Here is a 26,406-nt window from a genome sequence, read left to right as displayed (position 1 = left end):
TCATTCTTTTTCTTATATTAAAAAAGAATTTGGAGTCATAAAATTCTAATATTTTGAATTACAACATAAATTTCACAAAGCAAGTGATGGCATTTATTGCAATACTTTCTGTGGAGGATGTTATTCTATATAATTGAGTTATGAGATTTCTTTCAGTTCTTTTAGAGAAACTCAGTGAAAGATAAAAATCTTATTTTATTTACATGTGTTATTTTCCTACTTCATATTTAATTTTGTTAGAGGAGATCTTTAGCTTGAATTAATAAAAATTTTAGCATGCTAGATTATTAAATCTTACTTGGAAATGAGCAAATTGATTTTCAGATGGTCACCACAGTATTCAGTGAAGGTAGGCAGAACATTATAGTCTTAATTTCTGTGTACGACATTTGATCAAAGAGTTAATTATAATAATAGAAAATTCAGGTTGTAAATAAATTATATATTGAAATAAAAAGCATATGTTTTTTAAAAACAACTTTAAAAATAGCAAGTTAAAATATTTATCTTAAAAAGTAACTCTGTGTTAACATCCTTTGAAGTTTGTTTATCAGGGATTTTAGCACTTGAGATGTGCTCTCTTCTTTCCAGCTGTGTTTGATTCTGCAGAGACTCACACTAGTCAGTGCCTCCTCCATGCAGGATCTTCTTGACTGACGTATCACAAAGTTATATCTGATAGAAAGAGTTGATATTAGAGGGAACTCTAAGTTGAGGAGATAGCATTTTGCCAGAAATGATAAAGGAAAACTTTAGCTCCTATCTTTAATATACACACATATATATATTTAAATGCTTGCTATTTCCACTTTTAAAGGGAAAGAAGCTATTAACATACATCTGAGTTTTTGAATCATTTGGAATGCAATTTATAAGACTATGTAATGTATCAAAATGGGAATTGCTATAATGAGATCACGGGAGTTACTTTGGCTATACTGCATTATCATGTGATTGTATCAATTTTTCTTTAATTGGATTACATATGTATAGTGGAACAATTAAGGGATTGATACAAATCAAAATGATAATATTTGAAGTGATAAAAATATAAAACTCATTTGTATGTCAAGAAAAGTTAAGGATGGGAAATTTATTAGTTTAATTGCTAACTATTTTCTAAAAATTAAGTGTCACCTTCATAAACAATGAAGAATAGAAGGAAAGATATCTAAAATTTTCAATAGTGTGAAGGGTTGAAAGCACAACAGAAACCTATTCATTATAAAAAAAAATAATGATTATAATTGCTTCTGAATTTTCCTTTGTCTTAGACTTAATCAAAGAAAAGAAATCACTTGTTTATTATAACCATCCTTAATTTAGCAAAATTCAATAGCATTTTAAAAGGGAATTTTGGTATTCACATTTTCATTCTATAATAGGAAAAAAAGTTAAAGCCCAGAACTTGAAAGAATACATAAACTTAATAATAGTTTTTGGATACAAAGTGTTATGAGGAATTTGTGAGATATATCAAGAATTATCAGGGAGATTTACGAAGCTTCAAGTGGCAAAGTCAAATATAATTGGCAGGTTGCTGAAGAGTCCTGGATAGATTATTATCTAAAGTATAATTTGAAATATAAAGAGAGGATAAATATACCAAAAATGATTGGGAGACTAAGCTATGTAAGGGAGAAACAGGAAGGAAACTTGAGAGCATAAATCCATAGAGAGCTGTGGGTGTTCACAGCAAGTGGAAGAACTAAGTGAGAGAAATACCCAGGAGGTGAGGTGTCTGGCTCAGAACTAAAATCCACACACCTGTGAGTTCTCAGACACAACCAGAGGCAATTAAAATGGACTTATCTGGCAGGCCTCATGAGGAAAGCTGCCTTCTCTGCAGTGGAATGAATGGCAGTGAAGGTCGCAGGTCCCTGGCTGACCAAACCTTTAAACCACTCATTGCTCCTTGTCTGATTTCTCTATTTCAGTGCTAGAGGATGGGAATGGGTTCAGACTTTGTCAGAGACTTTTCTCAGCTCCTTTTATTAGGTCAGGGAGGAAACTGAAGGCACTTTTACGTTGGGGATTCAGTACCCCAGGGTCTTTCTATTTCCTTAGCCTTACAGGTAAATAGTTGAAAAATGAAATTGTGTGTTGTAAGCACGTAATATGCTAATTAGAGATATATATGTATTCATTGTAAAATTTTCACAATCAAGTCAAACCTCCACCAATCCCAATTTGCACAATTTTTGATTATTTAATTATATGGTGAGAAGTTTATGGCAAAAATAAAATCTTAGTTATATTGTATAAAATTTCATATTTTAAGTGTTTTCTGTTTTGAACACGGCTCTTACTATTCATGCCCTACTGAGTTCATGAGTTTATCAAGTACAGGTGATTCAGTATGGGTATTATATAAAACGAGTTGCAACTGTGCACATTGGATGATGTTCCCCTTGCAGTGACTGGACCAGAGTGAGAGCTGCTAATTCCTTTGTTTAAGCCTCTTGGCTATATTACCGTGGAAATTGCTTTAAAAAAAACAATTGATTATGATGATATATAGAAGCCTATGTCCTCCAGCTCTGTTCAGCTTCTAAAAACGAGAGACTACATCAAAGAATAAAGATGTAGCTGGTAAAGTTACATATGTTTCTGCCTGTAAACACATTTTGCTGAAGAAACTGCATTAAAATTAGAGAATGAGTATGATGGGCCACTGTCCTGTATCCATGATTCTCTTGCAAGGAAGTTTTCTAATCAGTTGATACTCAGATAATGAAAATCATCTCTCTCCTCTTTCTCTTTCTTCTGCTTCCTTCTCCTCTTCCTCTTCCTTCTTCCTCTAGTCTCACTACCCTCTCCACTTCTTCTCCTCCCTTCCCACACCCCATTTGTCTTTGGGTGCTATCTTTGGGATTTGACCATTTCCCAGTGAACCCTCTGGATCTGTCTTGTCTTTGTCCTGAGATTGAGAGGCACTCTACTGGCTCCCCTGATTCTGAATAGTTTGAATGTGACCTAAACTCTGCCTCTGACTTTTTTGACTCCTAGCTAGAAGGCAGAATATGATGCCATTTCTCAGTTTCTGTTACTTTATAAGACACCTCCAATAATAAAGCTACTTTAGTACTTCTATATCTATTTTTTTATTTAGTCTATTTATCATATATGTCTGTTTATCTACCTACCTACCTACTTATCTATCTTTCATCTGTCTGTCTATCTATCTATCTATCTATCTATCTATCTATCTATCATCTATCTATCTATCATCTAATCTATCTATCTACTTCCTATCATTTATCACTTCACTCATATATGGTATTTTTGTAGTCTTCTAGGCCTTTTGTCTTAAAAACCGTGGAAGATACAGAGTCTATCAATCAAGGAAGGCAGTATAAAATTGGAGATAAAACAAATCCTGTAAGAAGTGATATATGTCAATTCTTCAGACTTTTTCAGTCTGAATCTTGACTTGGCAGAGTGCTGTCATTTTGTCCTAATCAGTGATATTGAAAATTATCTCAATTTTCTTTTTTTCCCTAACCTAGTGACATGAATCCTTGTGGAAGCCCACAGAAGTGGAACCATTTTGCCTTGACTAAAAGTCAGAGAGTTCAGACCTATTCTTGCTCCTTCATGGTTATATGAAAGCAGGTTTGACCCAAGGCGCAACTACTAACAGAATGTTTTGACCTAGGATGTGGTTAATTGATTCCTTGGGTATTGAGAAGGTAATTATTTGTTTGTTCTTTGTATCTTGGTTAAAAAGAAAAATCCTCTCACCATCCCTCTCCTCTTTGTATTGTGGTATATTAGCCTATGAGAAATAAACACAGGAAATCTTGGTATTTACTAGATACCCTCCTAACTCTATCAGTTGTCTCTTGTCTATCTCTTTTTTAATCCTCATGCTTCCCTCCAAGCTTGGACAAATAAGCCAGGCCACACCCGGTGGATGTTGTCGCCCAGACTTAGAACACTACAAATCCTGCAGAAGCCAAGTCCAATATCAAGACATGTGACATGCACTTGAATCACAGCTTTGAAAATTAAAGGATCTGCAGTTGGTAGAGCACTTGAAGGCTCATCAGTCTTCACACATGAGATTAACAGAGTACGTGCGTGAAAATATTTATGTACAGAGGGACCCAACAAAATGGCTAATGAGCCTTTCTTCTCTATAATTCCACAGAACATTTAGGAAGCAGAGAGGATTTTTAAGATACTAAATTTATTTATTTATTTATTTTTCTTTTTGCCTCAAAAAGTGACATTTATTCAAAGAGAGAAAAAAAAAACAAAAAATCCAAAAACAAGATGTCCATCCCTTGGCTCCCTTCCCTCCCCCCTCCAGCTGTTCCTCAGCCCCCCAGGACTGAACCCTGGCTATGGCCAGGTAGCAGGACAGCCCCTCAAATGAGGTCAGCAACATTGAGGGGCATCTCTTCAATGGAAGTGTTGTAGAATGTCTCAATGTCTCGAAGAGTCCTCTTGTCCTTTTCCGTCACCATGTTAATGGCCACACCTTTACGGCCAAAGCGACCTCCACGGCCAATTCTGTGGATGCAGTTTTCCCTGTTTGTGGGAAGGTCGTAATTGATGACTAGGGAGACCTGCTGCACATCAATGCCTCTGGCCAACAGGTCAGTGGTAATTAATACTCTGCTAGAACCAGACCGGAACTCCCTCATGATCACATCTCATTCCTTTTGGTCCATATCGCCATGCATTGCAGAAACAGTGAAATCCCGGGCATGCATCTTCTCAGTGAGCCAATCCACCTTCCTTCTGGTATTGATAAAGATTACTGCCTGGGTGATAGTCAGGGTTTCATACAAGTCACACAACGTGTCAAGCTTCCACTCCTCTCGTTCCACATTGATGTAGAATTGGCGGATACCCTCCAGGGTCAACTCTTCCTTCTTAACAAGAATCCGAATGGGGTCTCTCATGAACTTCTTGGTCACCTCAAGGACATCAGAGGGCATTGTAGCAGACAACAAAACTACCTGTGTGTTACTGTTGAGCTTCTGGAATATATCATAGATCTGGTCCTTGAACCCACGGCTTAGCATTTCATCTGCTTCATCCAGTACAAACATCTTGATATATTTTGGCGACAAGTATCTCCGGTTAAGCATATCAAACACCCGGCCAGGAGTGCCCACGATGATATGGGGGGCCTCCATCTGCAGCTTCTGCACCTCAGCACGCACATTGGTGCCCCCAATACAGGCATGACAAGAGGCACCCATGTAGTCTCCTAATGCCATGACCACTTTTTGTATCTGCTGAGCCAACTCACGAGTGGGTGCCAGAACCAAAGCCTGAGTGGCTTTTAGATCTAACTCAATCTGTTGCAAAACTGATATGGCAAATGTAGCTGTTTTCCCAGTCCCAGACTGGGCTTGAGCAATCACATCATAACCCTTGATACAAGGAAGAATGGCTCGCTGCTGGATGGCAGAGGGCTTCTCAAAACCCTAGGCATAAATACCACGGAGGAGAGATTCTGAGAGATTCATGTCATCAAAACTATCCACAATCTCATTCCAGTTACTCTCGATGACACCTTCGGGCTCCATCCCGTCAGGGCCATTGTCTCTGGATCGAGAATCCTGACTCGCAGACATGATCCTTACAATTTATTAACAAATTCATTTATAGAATTTTTCCACCCAGGGATGTATAAAATAAATTTCCATTGCTCAAGAATATTTCACTATCAAAATTTTCTCTATGAGAATAGATTAATAACATTGCTAATTTTCTTTACATCTTATCTAAAAACATCCCTAATAATAAAATAGTATAAAACACTAACAGATGATATAATTTAAATCTTTTTATCTCTCATTTAATTATTTGTAACTAAATTTAGTCTGTGTTTAATCATTAATAAGTTGTCTGTTTGCATTTATGTGTAGATTTATTCCTGGTAATTTTTGCACACAAATATTATATGTTATAAATCCCAGATATGTTTTTCCAAAATGACATATTTTGGAAATCATATGCTATAATTATATGTAAAATTATAACAGATAATATCTATGTCTTCATTTTTAATTTCAAAAAATATGTTAGTATGATATGTGTATGTGTGTATGTTAAGAGTGTGTATATACATTCTGTCACATATGTATAAGAGATGACTTGTAGGAATTTGTTTTCTTCTTCCAAAGTAAGATCCAGGTATCAAAATCTATCTACTCACAATTTTTAAAAAGTGTTGTTATTTTAAACATGTGTTTCTGAGTAGCATTTTCTCTTTTCTACACCATCCCAAAGAAAAAGAAAAGAAAAAGAAAAAAATGCATTTGTTTGTATTGTACTGTAATAAGAAGAAATAGGAACTGAGAGATAATCTTATAAAATTGTTTGAAGCTGTGCAATCTTGGTAAGACATCTTGAAGATATCTATAGGAAAGAGGCTATTGAAGGCACACTCAAATATTATTAGATTCAATTAATTCAGCTATTAGTAATTACAGACATCATAAGAGTGGTGAAAAAGTGAACATTAAGGAACAAAGCAGTAGTCCAGGTAATAGAGGAAATTGTGAACTAATACTGTAATGGAATGACCATGAATTGACTTTAATTTGGAGAAACATGATGAGGAGCTTGCTTGTATATTATTGTGAAGAAAAGAGCATTATGTCTTTAGCCATTTATGTTTCTTACTTGAATCATTCATTTGTTGTTGATTTAAAATAGCAAAATGTTGGAAAGAGTATGGAAGGGGCATCAACGTTGATGTAAAAAACAGGATATTGTTTCCTCTAATCAACAAGGAAAGTTGATTATGTAAAATATAGACCACTGAAAAGTAAGGTATTGAATAGAGATCTAAGCTTCATTATTGTTCTGGATAGGAAATATAAAAAGTGTTAATCATTTGGTGTGGAATTCCCCTCTGTATGTTATGAATGTTTTCTTACTATTGTTTAAAAAAGAATATGTTTGGCTTATAGCAAGACAGAATAGAATTAGGTGGGAAGACTAAACTGAATGCTGGGAGAAACAAGGCAGGGTTAGAGAGATAGCGCATAGCTGCTGAAGAAGGCAGACTTATCAGTAGGCCACAGCCTCATGCTGATACATCGATTAATAGAAATGGGTTAAATTAAGATGTAAGAGATGGTTAATAAGCTTGAGCTAACAGGCCAAATAGGGTTGTAAGTTAATAAAGTTTCTGTGTGAATATTCATGTCTGGGTGGTCAGGAAATGAATGAGCAGTTTCTGTTTACAACCATTAAGCAGCATATTTTGTTAAAATTATGTGACTTAGTAAGTTGATGTTGCTATTACAAAAGGGCTAAGTTTCTTAAGCTATAAAATTTATGTCTTACAAATCGGAAGGTTGTGGAATTGGCTATTAAGTGGTAGTACAGGCAATAGAAAAGGCTGAATTACTGAGTTTTAGAAGGTATATTCTTTTTGTATATTTACAGGGCTGAAAAAGTAGCTAGATTTTACTTCTTTGTTTGAAGGATAACCATGCTATTATTAAAGTTCCAGTCTCTTAACATATCCTGAATACAATTATCTCACAAGTAATTCAACCCCTTATGAACACAGTGGGTCTTGAAGCCACAATATATAAATTTTGGAGAGCCACAAATATTCAAGTTTTATTGTAATAACCAGGAGCAGAATGATTTAATCAGAAAGGGATATAAAAGAAAGAAACAACTTAGCATTTCTTGATATATTCTATTACATAATTGTCAGAATGATATAAATTTCCTTATAGAGGACCATGTACCTAGAATAATTCTGACATGGTTTTAACCTATCATTTTTTTGCTGTGGAACAAGCCTTCTGTACACTATGAAAATGTATTACTTTCATTGGTTAATAAAGAAGCTGAACTTGCCAGTAGTTGAACAGGATAAGGTTAGGCAGGAGAGCCAAATTGAGAACACTGGGAAGTGAAATGGTGGAGTCTGGAGTGTCAGAGATGCAGAAAGAAGCATATTGGACATGCCATGCTAAGAAAATGTACCATGTTACATGGAAAAACAAAGATAATGAATATCGGTTAATTTAATATAAGAGTTTGCTAGTAACAAGCCGGAGCTATTGGCCAAACATCAGTAATTAATACTAAGCCTCTATGTCGGTTATTTGGGAATTGGCCACTGGGATAGAAACTTATGCCTACAATATTTAACTTTATAATGTCTATTGTTTCAGGGGAAATAAAAAAATATAACTGATATTTTACTGTCATCTTAAATATAGAACATTTAAATGGTTTCTGACTGTCACATATGTCAGCTAAGGCAGACTATATCTTCACAGCATTTCATTCAATCAAATGGATGTTAAACCATCACACAGAAAATATAGTAAGTAGTTAAATTTTAATTCCATTTTATAACATTTTATTTTTGGGGCTTTATTATTATTATTTTTTTTACAGAACTTGAACTCTTAGAAACTGTGAAGCTTATTTCTGAATTTGTGTTTTTCTTTAGTAATTCTCATTCTTCTCTGAAACCCTATCATTCTTTTACTTGGTACTTTAAGACACATGAATTCTGTGCAATAAATTTGTCTCATTAAGGAACTGCTGATGTATACTATGGTGTGCAATGGTAATTCCCACAAGGTGACTTTATTATAAAAAATAATAAAAGGATGGGACATATTAGACATTATATTAAATGATGATCATGCTTCATTCATTTATTCCTCGAGTCAGCTATGATATGTCAATAACTATTTTCTGACTTTAGATAATAAGTGAGTTACTTTATTTTCTTAAATATATGTATATATCTATACATACACACACTCACATTCTTTAAGTCCATCCCCTCAATCTGTGTGAGTTACTATAAACTAACTGACTTAAAAACCAAGACTGTTCCCTTTTTTCCCTGAAAAACATAAATCTGAAAGGCTCTTTTTGAGAATGAATGCTTTTGGTTTTGTGTCTTCTGGCTTCTTCGATTTTCAAAGCATCACTACAATCTCTGTTTCTGTTTCACAACAATGGCTCCTTTGTGTGTTGTCTCTTACATCTAGTTCTATCATTAGTTTCATACCCACCCAGTGAACTAGAATATCACCTAATTTTTTTTTGCTTGAATCTGTAATGATCCATGCCCAAATAATGTCAGTTTAACATTTCCAGGTATTTGCATATGGACCCATAGTTGGAGAGCCACAACGCAACACACTATAAAGACTAGTTGTAGGTCTCACAATAGGGAAAATTAGAACTCATCCATTAAAATACTTTAGCAAAGAAGAAGTAGGAAATGGTCTTTCCATAATAACAGCTATTCATAAATTTTCTATTTATTTTTCAATGTGGGCTTAGTTCCTTTTGAAAAATGCTTCTTTTCATCATTCTGAATTACCACTTTTTATTAATAAGTATGAAATGAGAAAATATTAATGAATTTGCAAATAATATAAAGTCTTAACCCAATCAATATTCAAAATTAATTGAAAAAGAAGATAATATAAAACAGAGGCAATAGAATTTATGCTTATAGATCGATAACAATAGTTTCGAATACAATTTTTTTAACAAACTCCCTTCATAGAAAATCGGAATAGTCATACAAGCTATATAGTGTTGTGGAATATTATGCTACATTTGTTTATGATGTGGAACGTTTGTTTAATGATTCAAAGTTGTGTTACATTCTTTTATTGTACTTTTATTTAACTCTTTGAAGCTGTGTTACCTTGTCTGTCTAAAACACCTGACAGGTCGAATAAGGAACTGAATGGCCAACAGGAGAAAGGACAGGTAGGGCTGGCAGAGGAGCAAATAAATAGGATCGAAAGAAAAAAAAAGAAGGATCCAGGCACAGAAGAATAAAAGGGGTCAGCCACCTAGCCACACAGTTATCCAACGAACAAGACCGAATACAAAATATACAAAATTAAGAAAAGTCAAGTATCAGAGGCAAATGGTAGACTGGATACTTAATAGTTAAGAAAAGCTAACAAGCAGCAAGTTAAGTTAAGCCTGGGCACTTAAAAGTAATGATAATGTTCACGTGTATTTGTTTGGGAGCTTTGTAATGGGCCCCTCCAAAGAGAAATGTTTAAAAACAACTTCCCAGTTTCATTTCACCTACTAAGTGCTTTTTTTTGCCAAAACCCCACCACAGTGGTGCTACTGCATGGTGACTTGGCAATTTTCCAGGCTCGTGCTTCCTCTTTCCCAGCCACATGGCAACTTGTGCAGCTTCTGTTTTGTGTTCCCTGCTTGTGAATTCTAGGCTCCTTGATGTCTGGACACTACAAAACTCAGTGTATGTGCAGAGTTAATTTAATTGTTCTAAATTTTCAAGTAAAGCATATTTGTCAGTATTTAAGCAGGCACCAACGCTCCAAACCAAAGCAGCACAGGACTGTTCTTGCCGCCATGTGACTGCAACTTTGACATCTGCTGGCCAATAAAGATTATTAGTCCTGCAACAATTTATTGAAATCTAATGGAGGCAAGTAAATTAATAAATTTGAAAGTTATATGATGGAAGACAATATTCAGTAACTTAATAACCTTTTTTATACTATGGATGCTACTCTGCACGGCTTATATGGTTTTTCTGATACATCCGCTTTTTGGATATTGGGACTTAGCTTTATTTTTTCATGTTATATGCTTAAGAAAATGGTTTATTAACAGAACCAAGAATCAAGCATTTTTAGAAATACTACAGTCTTTACAGACTAATAATGAGCAGATAGCTGACAAGATTTATACCATTGAAAATTAAAAGTTAGCTGAAAAAATTAAAACCATTGAAAAGGATATAATTAATTTCACCAACAAAATTCAATTCATGCCAAAGGATACTGAGAAATTATCTGAAAGAATTCATACTGTTGAGATTGACAATCAAAATTCTTTAAAAAGTTATGATAGGTTAACAGATAAGAGTATCTCTCCAGGAAGGCAATCTGCATGCTATTCAAATAATCTCCAAGGGTGAGATGTTATTTTTAAAGGAAAACTTCATATCTTGGAATCACATGTGTAGAATGAGGACAAGGGACTGGGTGAATCAATGAATTGCTAAAAATTTATACAGAACAAGAGATCCAGGCTTTACAAAAGTCAGTAGTAAAAAGATTTGAAATGATTGAGGAAATAATTAGAGTTAATGAACAGGGAGAGAAGGTACAAAGACAGGGCTTATAATCTTCAGTATGTGTCAGAGTCAGAGATGACTTACCCAGGATTTCTGCTTCCTACCTTGTAATCACCTCTGTAAAAACATCAAGTTTAAATTCCCAAAAGGGTCCAAAGAATGTCGATGGAAACCTATAGGTATGGATGATCTAAAAGAAATTTAAAAAGCAGTAGTATCTTAGAGCTTGCATTCACCATTTGTTTGGGAGGTGGTAAAGACATGGGCTTCCAACAACAAGGTTTCTCTACACAATTGGCTTCAATTAGTTTCCACAGTCCTGGAAGATAGGCCACAACTACTGTGGAAATGCTATTGGTGAAAAAAAGGCAAAACTTTCAAAACAACAGGGAAAAGCAAAAGGATTTGATGTTTCTCAAGACCAAATTCTTGGTGAGGGCATTTATGCTGACCAACGGGATCAAGCTTAAGGCTGATTAAGTAATCACACATTTATTAGACATCATTATCATGGATGTACCTGCACTAATTAAGACAGATTGTGATCTGGTATGTGTCTCTAAGAAGATGAAACATTTTGTTTAATATAATATAAAGTTTATTACAGATATACCAAGCAATCCTACAGGTCAGGTAGTTAGAAAAGCAAAATTGAACTATAAATGATATGTTAAACAAACAAAAAGATGGAAATTATTCCCAGAAACAGATAACGTAATGCTTTATTAACCTTGAATTTTCTTAACGCTAATGGGAAAGGAGCAATGACACCAGAGAGACACTGGATAATAGAAACTGCTTCCAAATTAAATCAGCTGGTGTAGTTCAAGAATGTGTTGACCTCAGAATGGAAAACCAGGGCATGTGCTACATTGGGGAAGGGGTTCTGCTCTTGTTTCCACAAGAAAAAAAGCTTGGATGCCATTAAAATTAATAAAATTCTGTTTAAAAAAGAGAAACCTTTTTGAGAAAGAGAAATTACAGTTCATCCACAGAGGTGACAACCATATAGTTATTAAGGAAACCTTGTCAGGGTTGGGGCAGTGTACTCATCTTCAAAAAGTGAAAGACCTTGGACGTTTAGATGTCTAAAGAAGATATGTTACTATCCAGAAAGTATTACCAAGTAAAGAGAAATCTCATTTATGATGGTGTATCATAAGCACGGTAATGTTTGATTACCTGAAGAGATAAATATCTTTACTTAAACATCAAAGCTGGCTTTGGAGTTGGACAATAGCTACCCTTCTCTAAATCCAAGTATGTTGCTAAAAGAAAAATTCATAATTTCTGCCTCATGTCAGGAGCCATCTGGTATGGGACAGAAAGAAGAAAGAATTTGAGAAAAAAATTCTTTTCTCCATGCCTATTTTTGTCTCTATTGTACCTTTCATTGAATATATGTCGACATAAACAATGTTTATGTTTTCCACAATGAACAATAAATTTTCCATCTGTAATCTTTAAAGTTTCCAGGAAGAAGATGGGGTTCCTCAACAATGACCCGACCTGGTTAATATGGTATCGTGATATTGATAGTGCTACTTTAAGACTGGTTTTGGGTATCAGCTGCTCAATATGATTCCAACTTGGTAAGCTGAAATGGTGTACCTTCTTATAACATACTGGCCAAATAGGAAGCTCAGAAAAACCCTATTGACTACTCAGAGACAATTTGCAATTATACCAGACATCAACTTAACCATCATTTTACTTACACAGGAACTTATAGAAAAACATCACCCCCACAAGAGCTGGAAGAAATTCTAGAAGACGATATTCGCTCTTCCAACAAAGATTGTCCTCAGGGCTAGGGACATCAATTATGGGTTGATTTTAACTGTTGGCTGTAATTCTAGATTTTATAGTTGATAATTGTTTTTATTGTATATAATTTTGTATTGGGCTTAGAACTCTCTATTTAAAAAAAGGGGGGGCAGTGCTGTGGAAACTCCTTCAGCCAATAGCCTTTAAGATACCATCCCATTTGGGCATGGTCTCTTATACTAAATGCAGTCATAAAGCTTGCGTGCTCTCTCTCTCTCTCTCTCTCTCTCTCTCTCTCTCTCTCTCTCTCTCTCTCTCTCTCTCCTGGCTTCTGGATTCAGTTCCTCTTCCCCATTCATGCAGATGACTGTGATCTGTGAGTCTACCCTAAATAAATAACCCTTTAATATACTCAATTCTGAGCTAGTGTGGGATTACTTTATAGCATCCATCGTCACACTTTCCACTCCCTCACTTCCTCCCATTCCCACCACTCCCCCCCATACCACCCTCATTCACTCCTCAGAGAGGGTAAGGCATATTCTTTTGGGGAAGGTTCAAGGCCCTCCCTACTATATGTAGGTATCCATCCAAGGACAATGTGTCCCCAAAAAGTTTACACAAACAGTAGGGACAAATCCTAGTGTCACTGTCATTGGCTCTGTAGTCTGCCCCAGTCATATATCTGTTACCCACATTAAGAGGGTTTAGTTTGGTTCTATGCTGGTTCCTTTCCTGTCCAGCTGAAGACGATGAGCTCCCATTAGCTCAGGCAGACAGTTTCAGTGGGTATCTCATCATGGTCTTGACCTCTTCACTCATATTCTCATTCTTCCCACTCTTCAACTGGACTTGGGAGTTCAGTCCAGTGCTCTGCTGTGTGTCTCTGCCTATTTCCATCAGTTGCTGTGTGAAGGTTCTATGGTGACATTTAAGATTAGTCAACAATGTGACTATAGGGTAGGCCAGTTCAGGTACCCTCTCCTCTATTGCTTAGGGTCTTAGCTAGGTTTATCCTCATAGATTTCTGGGAATCTCTCTAGTGCCAGGTTTCTTGTTAACCCTATAATAGCTCCCTTAATCAAGATAATTCTTTTCCTTGCTCTTATCTCTGTCCTTCTTCCATCTTTACTATCTCACTCCCTCAAGTTCTCAGTAATCATACGCACAGTCCTCCATGGAGTTATCACTCAGAATGAGAACTTATATGGCATTAAGGGAACACATGTTATTTCTCGGCTATGATGTTTACTTATGTTTAATTTTTTATATATAGACTTTACTTGCTCAAGTAATCAGCATATATCTCTCAAGAAAAATAGTACAATTCATGTATGTGCATGTATGTGTGTGTGTGTGTGTGTGTGTGCACTGAAAGGGGTAAAACACTACTTTTCAGCTTCAGACATCTATCGTCTCATCATATTCATTCATGTCAATGTGAATACATCATTAATTTCTTTTTCAGTCAATAAGATCTTTAGGAAAATTCCCAAATCCCTTTTCATGACATGCTTTGTCAAGTCATATCCATCAACTGAAGAAGCTCGGTGGAAACAAACGTCACTGTGAGTTATAAGGACAAAATGGGAACAAGCTCTGCCTCATGTGCCTCATGTCACCATTATGCTACTGATATACTGAGTGCTGAGCCACAAATTAGGAAGGAGATGGGAAGTTTACCCGACTATAAAATTCATAAAAATTATTAAGTCATGTCAAATTAGCCAGATAGATGTGATGCAGTGGTTATTATTGGAAATATGGAAAACAAAAATAGCATTTACAAATCACAATAGAACAAAAGAGACAGATAAAACAGTAAGTGCTAGAGAGAAAAAAATAGATAATAAAATACCATTTTTAATAATTACTACCCTGGTTTTAACTCTTCCTAATATTTATTTCTGCTTATTTATAATATATTTTTTATGTTGATGCATTAGATATTTATAATTTGAAATTAAACTAAAGTACAGTACAGTAAAGTGGTTTATGTTTCTACTCACCCAACCACATCTTGGTTAATAACATGCCAATTGTAAACATTTTCTTTTTCCTTTATCTGTGTATGGTTAGTGAATAATGGAAAATTCTTGATGATTAATATCTATGCATCAAAATATCAAATCCTAAATTTTAATGTCAGGATTCAGCCTCAAATATATTACATAGGTTTTAATTTTATTTACTGTGGCTGTCAATATAGTCTTATTACTCTATTTCATTTTTGATCTTTAATGAAGTACCTGTAAGTTATGATGTGGAAAAATGTCAGGATGAGAAAATGATGCTTGCCATTTTTTCCCAGCTGTGACATTTCAGTATTATGAGCTATCCTTCACAAGGTCAGGAATATATGACCCCCTCTGATGCACTCATTATTCCTCAGTCCCAAAAATGAAGCCAGGGAAAGGAGTATATACTTAAAGGATGACTGGGCATTGTTTTGTGAAGTGACTTGCCCAGAAGAACCTGCAATGGATATTAATTGCTGGATTTTGGATTGTGTGGGTAAAAGTACACTGGAAATAAATTTGTCTCCCTAATGCCTGGTATGAGCAAGAAAACAGATGAATCATCTTATAAACAAATCAATGATTTTATGGGTTAAAGTTTGATGGAAAATAATTTTAGTTGCTTTGTAAAGGTTTGCCATTGGTTTATTTTCTCTTGAAAATATGTCTATCATCTCATTATGTATCAACTATATATCAGCCACTTACCTGTTAAGTATCAAATCTTTGAACAGAAAGTAAAGATACATTTTAAGAAGTTATCTTTCTTACTTTTAGGAAAATTTACAGTTTTCTTCACATCCAACTTTATCTACTTAAGTATAATCATTATCTTTATCTTTAAAGAAAATCTATACAGTCTTGTTTTAAAATAAATCTCAGGCCAAGAAATAACAGAAGCCAAGCAGAGTTTGCATACAATCAACAAGTCAGAGATGAGCCTAGTAGTAAATAAGATATTATAGACAAGTCTATCCCAAATAATAAAATTTCAGTAAACCTCAGCATTTTCATATGTGATATAACTAGTCTTCCAAAGTATTAACAATTTTGGGGATATTTTCTACATATGTCCCTGTGATGGCATTTTTGTGAGGCTTAATTGAAGAGATAAGATTCAACCTAAATATTGTCTGCAGTGCCCCATCTAGTGAGTTTATAAACTGAATAAAATGGGGAAACGGAATAAGCCTAATGAGCCCCCACAGTCATTGATTTCTTATTCCTAACCTGAATGCAACATGGGCAGCCTCATCATACTCTGGTTTCTAATGCCTTTCACCCATAACGAACAATGTCACCTCAAGTTAGAACCCAAAATATATCCTTCTAGCAAAAATGAAAGAAAGACGACAGGTATCTGATAAATTATTTAGTAAGATCTGAAAATCCTTAACTGTATAGATGAAGAAATAATGAAATCAGGAAACAGAAAGCATGAAAGTGAAAAAAACCCAGATAGTAAATGGATTCCATAGTGTTTTGTCATAAAGCAAGGGAAGTGCAGGTTTGATATTGTGACAATTCAAAAGATTATTAATAAGAAAGCGTAAGAAGTAAAAGGAGTGATTAATGTAGCCAATCACATAATGGGCACAAAATATTTGCCAACTTTACATTCGACATGTTATTAATATTAAAATATATAACACACAAAAATGTAATCACCAAGAAAGACAGTGTCCAAGAAATAAATAAACTGATAAATAAATATGAAAAAATATATGGACATTTTCCAAATGAAAAAATAAAATGGATGGCAAACTTGGGAGAAGATGCTTAATATCTTTAACCATCAAAAAATACAAACCAAAACATACTGAGATTCTATCCATCTCGGTTAGATAGTTTATCACAAAAATTTTATAAGGCTTCAACTCTGCACAAAGAATTGAAGACAACTAAGGAACACTTTGAATGGGAGAAATGCCCAGGGAAGAGCACAGCAACTGGTTACCCAATAATAAATGGTTAACACTGAAAAAATATATACAAGTAGCATAGATACAGGGTATGCTAAATTTAGAAATATATATGTACATATACTTATTTATATAGCTAAAATTAGTAACAAAAGAAGCCAAGCATTTGAAAGATTAATAAAAGTGTATGGAGAGAAGAAAAGCTAAGGGATAGTATATTCTTGCACTAGCAAATGAAAAACAAAACAAACAAAAGTAATTATATGCAAATTATAATGACAAAATACTGACAAACATCTGGTCAAAACAGGAATCTAATATACATACGAAGGATATTATTAATACAGTCAATATGGACACTCAATATGGAGTTTCCCCCCAAAAAATAAAATATAGAACTGTGATATTAACAACTGGCAATTTTCATGGGGTTATACTTAAAGAAATCAAACAAGCACATAGTACAGAAATGGCCACACCTACGAATCTTGCAACATTGTTTACAAATCAAATCCCATCAGCCTAAATTTCCATATATGGATGACAGGCTATAGAAAATGCTGTGTATCATGCAGCTGTCAAGAAGACTACAAACTGTCATTTTCAGGGAAATTCAAGGAACTAAAGATAAGAATTTCCATCTCATATGGGAAATGTTAATGTTTAAACATATGAATTGCAATGACACAATTAAATAATGGGAAGTTGACCAGTGGAAGAAGAAAGAATAGTAAAAAATGGATAATGTGAAACATACATGATAAAATATCATACATATGCATGAAAACATCATAATGAAGGCCACAGTTTTGAAACAATTGTACATAAATTAAAATTATTTTATAGACAACCATCCTGATTAAATGTTTACGTGGTACAAAAGTTATTTAAGACGATTGTTGGATATGAGCCTAAAGGAAACTGTGGGATAAAACAGAACAAAGACAAGAATGTATGTATTAGGATAGTGAGGGATTTAGTTGGGGTGCTAGGGATATGGCTTCATATTAGAGAGTCTGCTGCCCTGAGTTCGATCTCTAGTACCTAAAAATAAATAAGGTATGAACAAGCAAGCAAATAAAAAATAAGATTGGAAGAAATGATATCAGTCCATAGGAATAATAAATAGTGACCCTCAAATTATCAATTATGGAGACTGTCTAGGTTTGTATTTGATTTCTCGAGATTGAGATCTGTTTGTCTTGATAGATAGCAGTGAGAAAGCAGTCTTGAACTGATGAAGAGAGACACATCCATCTAGATCATACGCAGGTTCAGTGTGAGTTTTCAGTGCTGTTTTGATGATGATTCCTGGAGTTAATGCAGATTTGTAGGTTAAAACCCGCTCCCCGGTTGTTCTTTCTTCTCAGACCCAACTGACAGTTTAGGAGCTGCTCAAGCTATTTACATTCCTCATAAATAGCACATGTTTCAGTTTTTTTCTTCTCCTCCCTTTTCTCATTAGTTGAAACAACCAACCCACATCAATCAGGAAACTTGCTTTACGTTGAACTCTTTTACTGAAATACAGACCAGGAAACAGTTGAAAGAAGAGAGACCTGAACTGAAAGTCTTCAGGGCCCTTATTCTTGGAGCTTCATTGTCCTCCTCCACTATGGATTAGGGATGGTTGAGTTACATCACTCTCCTCATACACCAATGAGTTCCCGGCCACAGACACTCATCTGGCTTCTCTTGTGCACAGTATTGGGTTTTCATTGCATGATATGACAGGGTGGAGTCACTGGACACAGACTTGAACTCAGTCTCCAATTTGTTCTCATCCACAAAGGTTGGAATGGTATAATCTTGCTCAAGGCTTTAGCCCCCTAAATATATACCCAGTTCCTCTGATCAGATCCCATACTGAAATGGTCATCACATACTGTCATGAGACATCTTGTCAAAACATACACAAATAATTGAATATCTCCTATCACATATCACTTGGGCAAAGTCTAAATTTGCCATTATTATTAGGGCATCCCCAGACAAGAGTGTCATGCCTATGGGTAATGGGTACAGAGATAAACCACTCTGGAAATAATTTTAGGGAACAGCATCTGCTTTATTGCACACAAATAAACATTTTTATAGATGGAGTCTATCTACTGTTATTGGTTAGAACATTGCTTCGGATTGGATAGTGAGCGCTCATACCACCAAGGTCTCCATGCAGAAGAAGTGCCTGAATGGAGACCTAGAGAGTGCATGCTCATCTACAGCCCAACTACTGGCTACTCAAATTTCTTAGGAATTCAGTGTTCTGACTTCTGGGAACAGCCAGGAGCATGGTGTACCATGCTTCTTATCAAACAGCATTATGCCAGGTAAACTGATTGCCCAATCATACCTGTATTTCCTCCTACATAAATTCTCTGTTCCCTAAATGAAGCACAAAAAGCAAACTTTTTGTTTACTAACACGAAACTATTTTTTTTAAAAAAAAATCTATGGGGTTGCCTTTCTTTGTGGGAGGTCCTGATTTCTTTTGTGGGGAGAATATAAAGAGGCTTGGATTGGTGGAATATTTCTGGGGAAATATCAGCAGAAGATGCCTTGGAAAGACTATGGGAGACAGGGTGTGAAATACCAGAAAATAGACTGTTTAAAAAGTCATTTTAGGATTTAACTGTGAGATATGTAGAAATAGTACAAAGACATGACACTATATTTTCTAACTCAAAACTTTATGAAAAGAACAGATTTTGTCATAATGACATTAAGGAATAATGTGGCATAGATGCTGTGCACACTAGTGAATTGCACAGAAGCCTAGGTTGTCCTTCCAACCTGTGCCAAATTTGGTGCACAGTGTAGAAGAGGTTTAATGACAATATTTATTGGCCTCTGCAAAACTAAATATTCCTGCCTTCCAAATAACCACTGATTTCTCCAATCCATTTATCCTAGCTTATATTTAATATATAGAAATCCTACATTATTTTATGTGCTTATTTGTGTTTGCTGTCTTGAACTTAAATATTTTAATAATTTCAAGTAAATCATTTTAGATAAGGTAATTACTTTAGTGTGTATAATTTTCAACATATTTAATTATATAGGCATGCATTTCTTTAATAGTAGAATCTTACTCTGTAAATTGTGCAGAAAGTTGCAACAGTATCAGATATCATCGTGGGCCAAACACACCGATGTTTATAACTTCACTAAGCCATATATTCCCACAAGAATAGCAGTTATCTTCTAGTTATCAAATGATTGCCCTGTGATGTACAACTCTACATTGTTTGCTGTGCCTGCCTATTGTAATAGATTGATGTCTGGCCCACAGAAGCAATAAGCAGCAAATGATAATGCTTCCATTTAAATATGTAATTTTCCAAGTTAGAATTTCTTTTCTCTTTCCATTCACTCACTTACACTACACTGCAGTATGTGATGAGAACCTTACTTCATATGCAGTTTTACATTCATAACCCAGTTAGAATATTGTAAATATTTTAATCCAACTCAGTTGTGTCTGAGTAGGGAAATGAAGTGCTTGGATGAACCAGTTCTATGAGATGCCCCCACTTTCACTTTTCCATTGATTCACATCTATCCTTGGTATTTTGTGTGTCATCGTGCCACAGGGAACTCAAAAGAGAGCTGAGGCACCTCACTGTTAAGATCTATTCTGAAACTAAGAAGACTTGTCAGTAACAATATTTCTTCTTGATTTTTCATTTAGGATACAGGTGTTAAACTCTGAAGCCTGCTACCTTTAAGTTTCAATGCAGAAACTTTCACAAGACACCCACTCCAAACCAGAGAAACTATCGGGATGACTTAAAACCATCCAATTATAATATAAGGGTAGAGTTCAGATCCAATGTATAAAAAAGGACAGTTGTCATATCTATTCTAACATATCAGTAATGGGATGATTTTAGATAAATCAGCCTGGATTTTAGTACATGTTTTAGTTAAAAGATTATCTTAATTTCCAGTATCAGATTTATTTAATGTATATTTTTCATTTCTCAAGTAGTCAAAATTTATTCAACAAATCACACAGATAATAGTCATAAACAATAAAGACAAGAGTGATTCACTAGCACCATGATGTGTTCATGTCAACCTGCTTCTGGCTTTAAAGGGTTGGGTGTGCCAATTCTGAAGATCAAGAATTACCTTTTCTACTTCCTGTCCTAATATGGCCCACCTCTGCTTTTTTCACCACTCAGACAAAAATGAAGAAGGGGAAGGAACAATTGAAAAATTACCAAAGACAGAATTATTAACATTATGAAAAAACAAAATTAATAGTAAAATATATCTTGATTTTATTTGAATATTTTTACTTCTTTCTGTTTGTGATTGTACTGTCTATTTAATCTTCTTAGGCTTTTTTTTGCACCATAGCTGTTCAATAATAACTAAAGCTTCTTTGGAAATGAATCACACCAGAACCTACTAAGCAAGGCTTTCAAGTCACATCTCTAGGTATATCTCAGTTCTGACCTTTATGACCCTTTAAAGTGTCTTTCCAAATAGCTAATTGAGAACAGCTGTTTCCAGAGACAACAGCTGCTACAATTAAACAAATGAGAAAAACTGGCAAATGAAGACCCGGATACACTTTAAATAGACCATTCAGTGCTCTGAAAATCATCTAGAAGTTCTGTAAAGGTCAAAGAGATAAAAAACCATGTCTGTTGCACATATAAATTCATTAAAAGCTACTTGCCGAAAACAGCTTTCACTCAAACAAAAATTGTCAAGTGCTCATTTAAAGTAGTCCAGCAATTATAATGATGGGAAGCAAACTTTTCTGTTCTGCAAAAATAAAGTCCAATCTGTAGAATTTTCAAATTTGTACCCTTCTATGTTTCTCAACAAGCTATAGTATGCTCCAATCTAATGATGAAAAGGAAAACTTTTCTTGTCCTTTTGTCTCTATAACTTTACTTTTTGTTGGTAGTAAAGATGTAAAGTAATAGCCATTATGAAACAAATGTAGAAATTAAACTCAGTAGCAAGGGAATGAAATGTTATAAAAAAAGGTGATAATTGTTTTGGTTTTGAAAAATGGGGATAAAATATCAAGAACAAGAGCAATTATACAGGAGATAAAATTGAACATTACGTATACTTGTATCAGGAGATGGACATAGAAAGATCGAAAGAGAGCACAGATCTCAGATGCCATGGGGTATCAGAGTTGTCAAGGATTTTTGTTAAAATATGTTCCTGTAGCACCATTCTGGATAATGGGATACAGGAAATATGAGATGGCATTGTATCTTCAGTCTTCTAAACACTTCTTGGAACCCTGATGAAGCAAGTGAGCAAACTGTATGTATGTTGAGACTGATTTATAAACAAGCACTTTCTAAAGAGTGGTCTCTGGACCAGTATCACTGTATCCCTACTTGGCAACTTGTTATAAATACCAATTTGGGGATCAACACCATATTTGCTATAACTCTTGGAGTTGAATTAGGTTTCTTGTGTTTTAATAAACCAATGAGAGGATTTTGAACCATGGCTGAAGCTTTAAAAACATTGTTTAGAAGTGTGAAGTTCCCAGAGGACTATTTACTCGAAGTAATCTTTCCCATTGTAATCTCAAAAGGACTCCCAAGAAAGTAACTATTAACAAAATCTATACTTTATTATTTATATTTTATTTTTTAGAAGCATAAATAAAATTAGCAGGACAATGAAGGGAGCACTCACCATATATCGTGACGGACTTCTTTCTATCAGTCTCCTTCTTGTTTCACTAGATGTCATGGAATATAAATTTGAATTAGAATATAGTTTGAAGAACAAGTTCCTGAATTATAATTCTCTATCTGGAGAACTTGATTTTTCTACCTTGTTTTAGTCAGTAATAAAGACAGACATTTTATGTTGTTTGTAGTGTCTGATGAAATTAGTCATTATGTGAAATTATGAGAACTGATTAACAAAGAGGGCTTCTTCAAAGTCACCAAATCTCTCCTAATGATATCACCAGCATTTGTTATAATTTTTTTCTAGACAATAACTCCTGAAATAAGGTGGAATCTCAAAATAACTTTTACTTTCATTTTCATGGTTGTTAAGGATATTTAAGGTTTTAATATATACATTTATAGAGTCAGAAGCGATGACTCAGCAGTTATGAGCATTGGCTGCCCTTCCAGAGGACTCAGGTTCAATTCCCAGGAGCCTAGCCTAGACTAGATGCTAGTCTCAGGGAATCCATTACTCTCTTCTGTCTTCCAGAGACACTAGACATGCATGTGGTGCTCAGACATATATGTAGACAAAACCCTACAACATAAAAATAAGCAAATAATATGTATATATTGTAATTTTGTTTCTTCTCCTTATAACTTATAAGGAGTTATTTGTATAAGTCATGTATCTTCTCTGGAAATTACAATGAGGTTCAGCAAAAAATAAGAGTATAACAGCCACACGATCCAGTTTTATGATCTCTGGGCATTTGTTCAAAGAACTCACACAACAGAGATACTTATCCATCCCTGGTTATTGCTGCACGCTCCACAATAACTTGAAAATAGAACCTCCATATCTGTCTATCAACAATAAATGGAAAAGTAAAATTTAGCATATATACACAATAAAATTTTACTCAGCTTTTGGGAAACTGAAGTTATGATTCTTTTGGGAAAACACAAAGAACCAGAAAGCATCTTTAGTAAGAAAATAGAGCCTTAGGCAAAAAAATTCAAAATCTCCCTTATAGTGAATACTAACTTTTGTATTTATGTAGGTAAACAGTGTTTTTGAGAGTGCAGGCAGATCATTAAACTATATGGAAGAAAATGAAAGGGAACACGAGATGCTGAGAGTTGGGAGGGCGGTTGTGATGTTAAAGGAGAATCAAAGTTACCGAGTTACTGAGGGCAGGAAAGAAGTAGAGCTGAGGACAAGAAAAAAAAAAGATTAAATAGATAAGAATGGGGCTAAATGGAAAAAAAATCATTTCTTTTAAAAATTCCACAATTAAATGCAATTAATTTGTAAACGGATAAGTTATAGAATCTCAATTAGAACATAAAATCATTTTCCTTGTAAATGAAATGGATGAAATATTAAGAGTCAATAATTAAGATGAAGGGTCTATTATGACAATTAAGGTAGTCATCAATTGGATTACAGGGGGAAGTCAGTTCAGGCATCCTCTCCACTATTGCTTAGAATCTTAGCTGGGGTCATCCTGGTGAACTCTTGGAAATTTCCCTAGTACCAGGTTTCACACTAACCCTGTAATGGCTCCCTCTTTCAAAATATATTTTTCCTTTTCCCCCTTTTCTGTCCTTCCCCCACTCAACCATTTTGTTCCCTCATATTTTCCTCCCCCTCATCTTCTCTCTTCTTCTTCCCCTTTGCCCTTCTCCCTCCTTTCATGAACCCAATTTACTCAGGAGATCTTGTCTGTTTTCCCTTCCCAGGGGGATACACATATGTTTCTCTTATGGTCCCCCTTATTACCTAGCTTCTCTGGGGTTGTAGACTGTAGGCTGATTATCCTTTGCTTTATGTCTAATATCCACTTATGTGTGGGTATGTACTGTGTTTGTTTTTCTGGGTCGGGGTTACCTCACTCAGCATGGTATCTTGGAGAAACCCACAGAAACAGTTTACCCAAGTTATGGGAGCTCATCGACCCTGGACTAACAGCTGAAAATCCTGCATAGGACCAAACTAGGCCCTCCGAATGTAGGTGACAGTTGTTTGGGTTAAGAAGTTTATGGGACCACTGGCAATGGAATCAGGATTTATCCCTATATATGAACTGGTTTTTTTGAGTCTGTTCCCTATGGAGGGATACCTTGCTCAGTCTAGACACAGGGGGAAAGGCTTGGTTCCCTCAAAGGTGAGGTGAGACTTGGTTGAGCCCCCCCCCCCATGGGAGGCCTTATCCTTTCTGAGGAATGGATGGGAGTGGTGGGGAATGTGAAGGAGGGAGGGAGCAAGTTCTGGAATTGGTAAGTAAAATAAAAAAAATGATTGTGTTTAAAAATAAAAAAATCAATCTTTAGATTATCAAAGCTTTCCAGTGAGTACATAGATCCAGCCATAAACACATTCCATTATACATATGTGGAATGTAATTTAGGTCTTTGATTTTTTTATAAGCTACAGAAAAAATATTCTTGCTAAGTATGAAGTTAAAATTATGGTAACAATAAAAAAATGTGGTTAAGGAGGAGTTGAAGTACAGTGATTTTTCTTCATTTTGGGGGTATGTGTTATGATATATTACATAAGAATAAACTCACAAGCTATATTGTGTTTTTGTTGATTGTATTTTGCCAGGTACTCTTGATTTTTCTTCCTGAACAGTGACAAAAACTGTATCTTTTATTTCAAATGTAATTACTAGTATTAATTCAGATAACACATAATACATCACACAGTTACATATCCTTTTATGTGTTATAATGACATGTAAATAAAATATATACTAATGATAAAGTAATCCTACATCATCTATATCTATTTTTATTTATAAAATGTAAGTTGCAGAATTCCTTTGTTGCCATTAAAGAAGCTAAATGATATTTAAAGTCATTAAAATTGTCATTAGGGAAGTTGGCAGCAGAGATAGAGATAGACGTTGAAACAGTTAAGAAAGGCTTATTGACTACACCAGTTGAGGAGCTGCTGGAGACTGAGACAATTTGTAGGTTACTGAGTTGATGTGACTAATGCATCAAATCTGAGGTAAAATGAACTGGTAGCGAGGCTTTGTGAGTAAATGGCTCAATTTGACTTAACAAATTAGGGACAGTTAAGAGATTTTTGTTTCCTGGTTCCCTGATGCACATACTGGGTGACCAGATGACAGATAAAAGGACTTTACCATTGGAGTGATAGTTATCTTCTACCTTCTAGTGTCTATGTAAGGGGATGCACTTTTCTTGGTCTATTATGATTCATACTTCTTGATTCTGTTTTGAAATGTTATTTGAATATTCTCATGTGCTTTTATATTACATACCTACTGTGAAAAAATTATAGGAGGTACTACTTTTTTACCATTTTTGGAATGGGTTATCTATCAGTCTGCAGTTCTTGTGTTGTACTGGATAGGTGGTGATGTCTATTTGTGCAATGAGATGCAGAAGCATTCCCCTCTGTATTTTCACCCAAAGTATAGACAAATGCTACCTGTCAAAGGGTGTCACCTGGGGGAAGGCACAGACTGAAAGTCAGTGTTTTACAAAATAAGGAGTAACTTAGAGAAGAACACAACTTGATCTTGACAAACACCAACAATAAGGACAAGTAAATTAGTTCTAACAGCTCCAAAGTTACAAGTCCATGTTCTGTGCATTCACTGAAATTGTACACTGTGCCTCCAATTGTATAAAACTAGACTATGTTGATCCAAACATCAAAATACCAAAAGACTGAATTTCTAGCTACTTTTATTTTACCATGATACATTGAATAATACACAGAACTATCATAGATTTATAAAATTAAAATAATAAAGAATATTTTAAATTGAGAATATATTGCAGTAACTATTTTTCACATTCATAATTGAGTGAAAATTTTTAGAAATAAGGATTTTTTAATATAACAGTGTATCCTGTATTTTGATGGTCACTTTGACAAGTAATAATAGTTGTGA

At 34.9% G+C, this 26,406-nt stretch overlaps 1 pseudogene; it reads right to left on the bottom strand.

Annotated features, from left to right (window-relative positions):
* Positions 1-4,268: 4,268 nt before the first annotated feature.
* Positions 4,269-5,603, bottom strand: LOC142832638 (eukaryotic initiation factor 4A-I pseudogene; annotated as a pseudogene).
* Positions 5,604-26,406: the final 20,803 nt, after the last annotated feature.

This window comes from Microtus pennsylvanicus, chromosome 12 (genome assembly GCF_037038515.1).
Source record: "Microtus pennsylvanicus isolate mMicPen1 chromosome 12, mMicPen1.hap1, whole genome shotgun sequence".
Taxonomy (NCBI): Eukaryota; Metazoa; Chordata; class Mammalia; order Rodentia; family Cricetidae; genus Microtus; species Microtus pennsylvanicus.
This window is presented reverse-complemented; position numbering and strand designations above follow the sequence as displayed.